This window comes from Sinocyclocheilus anshuiensis, unplaced genomic scaffold (assembly GCF_001515605.1).
Source record: "Sinocyclocheilus anshuiensis isolate Anshui unplaced genomic scaffold, SAMN03320099.WGS_v1.1 scaffold457, whole genome shotgun sequence".
Taxonomy (NCBI): domain Eukaryota; kingdom Metazoa; phylum Chordata; class Actinopteri; order Cypriniformes; family Cyprinidae; genus Sinocyclocheilus; species Sinocyclocheilus anshuiensis.
Window position 1 is genome coordinate 3,263,887 of NW_015537939.1, and position 7,079 is coordinate 3,270,965.

Genomic DNA, 7,079 nt, shown 5'->3' on the forward strand with positions numbered 1-7,079 from the left:
CAGAAATGTCAAAAAGGATCATTTGTATTCAAACAAATTTGTCGCTTATAGTCCTGCCCCCAAACTCACAGTATTAGCTGTTGGTGCACTCAAATAAAAGTATTTTAACATAACAAAAATGACATACATCACCTTTAAAACCCTACATATTCTCAGTATGGCTCAGAAGTTGCATCGAATTTCATCTAAATGACCAGGACGTCTACTTCAGCTCCTTTACAATAGCAATTGGCGTCTGTCCTCACAGGTGAGTGTGTATGTCTGGTCTCCTGTGCGCTTTAGTGTGGTTTATACGCAAGACGAGATTACTTTCACATACGTACTGAGTTACAGTCATGAACCTGGTCACCACGTAACCATACACTGCACAGCATCATTAAGACACATTGAAGTGCACTAAGTGGTGTCATGTTGTAATGTCAGAGCTTGTGGTCGCCTTTTATGCGGTAACTATTCCGGTTGAGATGTATAGAGCTGAACAACTAGTGTAGCCTTTCACCTTTGCCCTGACCTGCATGGTCTTTTCAATCTCAGTCTCAATGGCTATCGAATGGGCTAAGCTGAAGCCACAATGGCTGATGGGAGCTTGTGAGCCTGTTGATATGAGTCCATGAGTTGATGGTGGATCAGATAAACCCCGTCTCCCACATACCTCTGTGGGGGGCACTGAAACCAGACCCCCGGACATGCACCGGAGGAGCTGGAGATATGAGGCTCATTGTTCAAAGAGAGTCGAAGCGTTTATCTGCAATTGTAATGGCGACCGTGTTGGTTCTGCTTGTTGCGTGAAGGCAGGTCTTCAGCACCATCATCAGCGCACTCTGTTTTAACCTTGTGTTATCTTAAACAAACTTTAAGATTAGAAAGTTCTTCATTGATGTTTCTGGTTAATGATGATAATGGAGTAGTTGTGTAGTGTGTTCTGACCTCCTGATTTCTGAGGGAATCAATAAATCAGCACTCCCTTGTAATGACCAAAAACGTCAGTTGACGTTTTTGAGAACGTTTACAACTGCTCTTTAATGATCCCTGTGTAGTATTTCAAGTATTTATTATATTTATAAATAAACTGGGCTGCGTTTCTCGATAACGATTGATCTTAGAGCTTAAGAGTGTTTTCTACGAGTCATTTTATGATAGTTCGTTATTGTTTCACGCGCGTTTCCTAAAAATGCACAACGCAATTGCACGTTGCCGTGCTTTAAGTGCTACTTAGGAGTTGCTATCCGTTTGTCAAGTGCTGAAATGTCACCTTATAGAATGGCTCATAATTGTAGTTCACGCTCGTTTATTGAAATGTTAACCTAATGCTGTGTTCCAGACAACTCGGATATAATAACAATTATTATCTTATCTTATCATATCATATCATATCACATTACATTACATTACATTACATTTATACGAATCATATTATACTTTACATAATAATATACAATATACTTTATACAAAAATAGTATATTATAGTATATAATATCTATATAGAGACGTTATTTCCGTGTCCTATACATTGGTTTTCGTGCACATATTTCAATAAACATATTTCCCACATTACTTCTTTTATTCATTTTTTTTGTTCAGTCATTCAATTTAGATGTGTATTTCTATTTTTCTGCCCTTTTTAATTATTTAATTAAGTGTACAATAAAGTCCAATCAAAACTTTATATTATAATCACATTGCACTTGAATAAGTTAAAGGTGCAATCTGCCGATTGTCCTGCAGGTGACCGCATAAATCTGTCTTCTTACGATGCACTTAGGGCTTTACGATTACTCCAGAGCACTCGTAGATCTACGATGTTTTTCAAGTGCTACTTAAGCTACGATGCTTTTGGGAAACAGACCGTAATATTAAGATCAGTCGTACGATCGTTTTTACGAACTTCTTAGGCTTACGAAGCTTTTGGGAAACTCAGCCTTGAACAGTAATGTTAGTAGAACTTCATGGAAAAATTACAGCACTGTTTATTTCATTTCATTTGTATATTTGTTTATTGTATTTGTCAGTTTGTTTTACTTTGTTTCTTTGTTCATGTTCTTACTGTATCTTATGTATAAAACACTAAAAATGCCTGCACACTGGTGCATTTAAAAATTGATGTTTTATATTTATTTCATTAAATGTTTATTTTACATTTCAGAATATAAAGCAATGTTAATTCAGCTCTTAATTTGTCATATATATATTTGTGTTATCTTAAACAAACTTTAAGATTAGAAAGTTCTTCATTGATGTTTCTGGTTAATGATGATAATGGAGTAGTTGTGTAGTGTGTTCTGACCTCCTGATTTCTGAGGGAATCAATAAATCAGCACTCCCTTGTAATGACCAAAAACGTCAGTTGACGTTTTTGAGAACGTTTACAACTGCTCTTTAATGATCCCTGTGTAGTATTTCAAGTATTTATTATATTTATAAATAAACTGGGCTGCGTTTCTCGATAACGATTGATCTTAGAGCTTAAGAGTGTTTTCTACGAGTCATTTTATGATAGTTCGTTATTGTTTCACGCGCGTTTCCTAAAAATGCACAACGCAATTGCACGTTGCCGTGCTTTAAGTGCTACTTAGGAGTTGCTATCCGTTTGTCAAGTGCTGAAATGTCACCTTATAGAATGGCTCATAATTGTAGTTCACGCTCGTTTATTGAAATGTTAACCTAATGCTGTGTTCCAGACAACTCGGATATAATAACAATTATTATCTTATCTTATCATATCATATCATATCACATTACATTACATTACATTACATTTATACGAATCATATTATACTTTACATAATAATATACAATATACTTTATACAAAAATAGTATATTATAGTATATAATATCTATATAGAGACGTTATTTCCGTGTCCTATACATTGGTTTTCGTGCACATATTTCAATAAACATATTTCCCACATTACTTCTTTTATTCATTTTTTTTGTTCAGTCATTCAATTTAGATGTGTATTTCTATTTTTTCTGCCCTTTTTAATTATTTAATTTATACATTCATTTAAAAACAAAAAAACGAGTAATAAAGTGTACAATAAAGTACAATCAAAACGTTATATTATAATCACATTGCACTTGAATAATGTTAAAGGTGCAATCTGCCGATTGTTTGTAGTTCACGCTCGTTTATTGAAATGTTAACCTAATGCTGTGTTCCAGACAACTCGGATATAATAACAATTATTATCTTATCTTATCATATCATATCATATCACATTACATTACATTACATTACATTTATACGAATCATATTATACTTTACATAATAATATACAATATACTTTATACAAAAATAGTATATTATAGTATATAATATCTATATAGAGACGTTATTTCCGTGTCCTATACATTGGTTTTCGTGCACATATTTCAATAAACATATTTCCCACATTACTTCTTTTATTCATTTTTTTTGTTCAGTCATTCAATTTAGATGTGTATTTCTATTTTTCTGCCCTTTTTAATTATTTAATTAAGTGTACAATAAAGTCCAATCAAAACTTTATATTATAATCACATTGCACTTGAATAAGTTAAAGGTGCAATCTGCCGATTGTCCTGCAGGTGACCGCATAAATCTGTCTTCTTACGATGCACTTACCCTGATCAGTACTTGATACACACAGTGGTCTTGTATAACCCAATTTTTTTTAGCAATAATGACTGTAATAATGATTGTACATTATCCCACATAATAAATTGATACTTAAAATGTTTTATTTATTTATATAGCACCATTAAAAACATGGTGTGTACAATATTATAAAAAGTTTTTTTTTTGTAAGGATAAAAACCTAAAGGAATAAAAAAGTAAAATACATAAACATAGCTGATTGATTTTTTTTAACATTGTCACAAATAAAAAAAATATATAAAAAAAATAAAAAAATTATTAACAATAATACAATTGATATCTCTCATACATACAAAATGAAGTTCAAAATTACAGTAAAAACAATAACACTGTGAAATATTAGTTTCAAATTACTGATTTCTGTTTATATGTCTTTGCTGAATAAAAGCGTTAATTTCTTTCTTTCTTTCTCTCTCTCTCTTTCTTTCTTTCTTTCTTTACAAAATACTTTTGATAACACTTTACCTAAATACTTTATGTATAATGCATTATAAAGGGTTAGTAAAGGATATAATGCATTATAATTATTCATAATATGTGTTGTAACACATTACATCTTGCTGTAAATAATTATAACCAAATTGAAAATGCATAGTGTAACAATGAAACGATAAGTGTTATAATGTATTAACTGTGGTTATAATAGTTCATGAGATTGTACAATGCAATATAAAGTTCATTAGTCTCTCATTAGTCATGCATTAAAACTATAATCCATTATACATAAAGGCTTTAATTAAAGTGTTATCACTCTTTTAAATGGTAATACATTCACAAATATATATGGAGAAAAAAATGTCTACTGACAACTAATCAAACAGTATAAGAACAAAGCAAAAAAGTGTTTGTTGGATTTATTAAATATGTTGTCTGTACTTAACCGGGTCATATAGATAACATAAGGACTAGTTTAAAAGATATGCTAGAAACAGCCTTCATAAAAATATAAATATCCTCTGAAAAGATTTATTCAAATGTTTGACTCACAGACTCTCTGGATAAGGGGCCGCTTTTCTCTTCTTCTCTTGTAAGAGCTCCTGGGCCTGTTGAAGCTCTCTATTGTTAGTCAGAAAGAGAGAGAGGTGGGTGTACTCGATTCTCCTCCCCTTCGGCTCTTTCTTCCCCTCCTCCTCGGCCCTCTATGGACCATGTCAGCGCTCCTCAAGTCTGCAGGCCCATAGTCTCCTGGAAGACCCACTCCTCTTCCAGTCTTCCCCACTTCTGAGGCCTCTTTTCTGGGATAGGTTGCTTGATAATGGAGGTGGTGCAACAGGTTGGACATCAGCTATCTCCATTTGGGATATCCGAGTGTCTATCAGGTAATTCTGCTGTTAAATTATACAGTGCTGCAGATGAGAAGCTTTTGAGATGCTAGAATGGTTTACTAGATTTGCTACAAGTATCATGATTTGCATTCACATGGAGTGTGACAACATAAATAATTTAGGCCAGTCATTTTCTATAAACGGAAGATTAATTTGAGCGCTCACAGATGCCAGAGTGGTTTTATTTGTAGCGATAAGCACGTTTGGGCCCTTTGTGTCTGTCTGAGTGGGACATTATTTATGAGTTTAGACAATTTCATGAACAATTAGTCTCTGCTTTCTTTCTCGCTCCCTTTTTCCTCAAAACTGTCCCAGTTTCTGTGTTTCTTCATCATGATGTTCTCAGATGTGTTGATGGATCTCAGCTGTCTCTGAGAACCTCAGATGCTCTCTGTACAGCATGTGTTGTGCAACCCATTAATATTTGCTTGATAGCTCCATGAATATTTCTTAGCGGCTCCCTTTAGGCTTTTAAAAACTCTTCATAGTAGCTGAGAGGAGTTCAAGCTCGACCAGGATGTATGAAATATGTTATGTCTATCCTGTGCAAACAATGCTATACAGCAATTGTCCTTTTTCCTGCCAAGTCCTGGCGCTTCCTTAGTGTGCTGTGAGCATCTAAATCAAATATTTGTGGCATTTCATAATGCTGTTTTGAGAGGAACATAAGAAAGTAAATCATTATCAGTATCTTTGCATTGTTGGTGCGACCACAAATTGATTCCCATGTAACAATGGGCTTATTTATGTGGCTGTTTTGTTAATAAAATGGCTGTTGGTCTTTGGGATTAGCGAAGTCAATGATGGGAACGCACATAATGGAGCGTTTAAGGGTGAGGGGGTTTCTGGAGAAGGTATGTGACAGTAATTGCTGCTCACTATAACCCTTTTGTTTGGTTCCACCTGGTTTGGGCCGTCTTGTAGCTCAGGTCACTCATTAAAGAGCAGACGAGCTCATATTTGACGAGACGCTGGAACATAGACATGCACAGAAAGAGACATACAATACATAAAATACATAAAGTTCTACTAACAAACTTTTAAATAGTAGTGTAAATATAAAATTAATGAAATATAAATAATGCATTATATTTATCAACATTGTCCACCATCTTCCGCTTTTTGTAATGCATTATGGAATTGCATTCTCAGGGAGTAATGCTGCCTTAAAAATGTGATCTATTTTGGAGGAGTGTTTAGATTTTGGCGCAGATCCTCCGTCCAGAGCCTCAGGTCTCATTGCTTTTGTTATTCCCATGAAACTGCACTCTGTCAGAGTCCTGTGGCGTGACAGGTTGTCTAGCCGCTTCAGAAGAGCCCGTCTGCCCATCGCTCCATGCCATCAGTGGCAGACGGTGTGGGTTTTGAGTTGTTAAAGTCTCAGGATACCTCAAACACAGACACTGACCCAGAGACTGTCTGACTGCAGCTCTGACCCTTTTATTTCACTGCAGTCAGAGACAGACTCTTAAAGACTTTAATTAGAGGACTGTCAAGGAAGACTTCCCTTTTCCTTTGATCCTATATTAACGTAAAACACCTTTTTAACATCTATCTATTATCTATTATTTTTAAATACTTCCCTTCATTTATATATATATATATACTGTATATTAGTGTATATTAGGGCTGTCAATCGATTAAAATGTTTAATCTAATTAATCACATCCTTTTTCTGTGATCAATCGCGATTAGTCGCACACTCATGAAATTAAGCATAGACTATTTATCTTGTTTCAAATGTTTATTTTGTCATCATTTGCTATATCCAGCAAAGTAAACCAAAAGATTGAAGGGTGATTCTCAAAAATCTATATTTTCTGCAAGCTTTTTTCAAGATAAATTTAGATGTCTTTCCAAAAAAGGACACTTAGAAACTCCAAAGGGACACCAAAGAACCAAATGATATAAGGAGCCCATATTAGCACATATGAAAGAAAAAAAAATCAGAATTTTATAGTATGTGTACAGTGCAACAGCAAAGAGTTTTTTTAAATTTTAGAGAATCCAAGTTGCGATACCGAACAGGACCACATGGAGATGCCAAAAAAAAACTAAACCAATCGCCTGCTGACTGCATATATCTACTACAGTACACGGATCCATTCAGAATAA

At 34.3% G+C, this 7,079-nt stretch overlaps 1 protein-coding gene across 3 annotated transcripts in view; it reads left to right on the forward strand.

Annotated features, from left to right (window-relative positions):
- LOC107662265 (rho GTPase-activating protein 24-like) overlaps positions 1–7,079 on the forward strand; it is a 123,272-nt gene that overhangs the window by 89,836 nt on the left and 26,357 nt on the right. The window contains exon 1 of one of the 3 annotated variants that reach the window (XM_016452230.1): positions 4,909–4,958. The exons of the other annotated variants lie outside the window; for them this stretch is intronic. The gene's annotated coding sequence lies outside the window, so the exon portion shown is untranslated. Of the gene's footprint in view, positions 1–4,908; positions 4,959–7,079 lie in introns of those variants that run through there. 3 annotated transcript variants of the gene reach the window in all.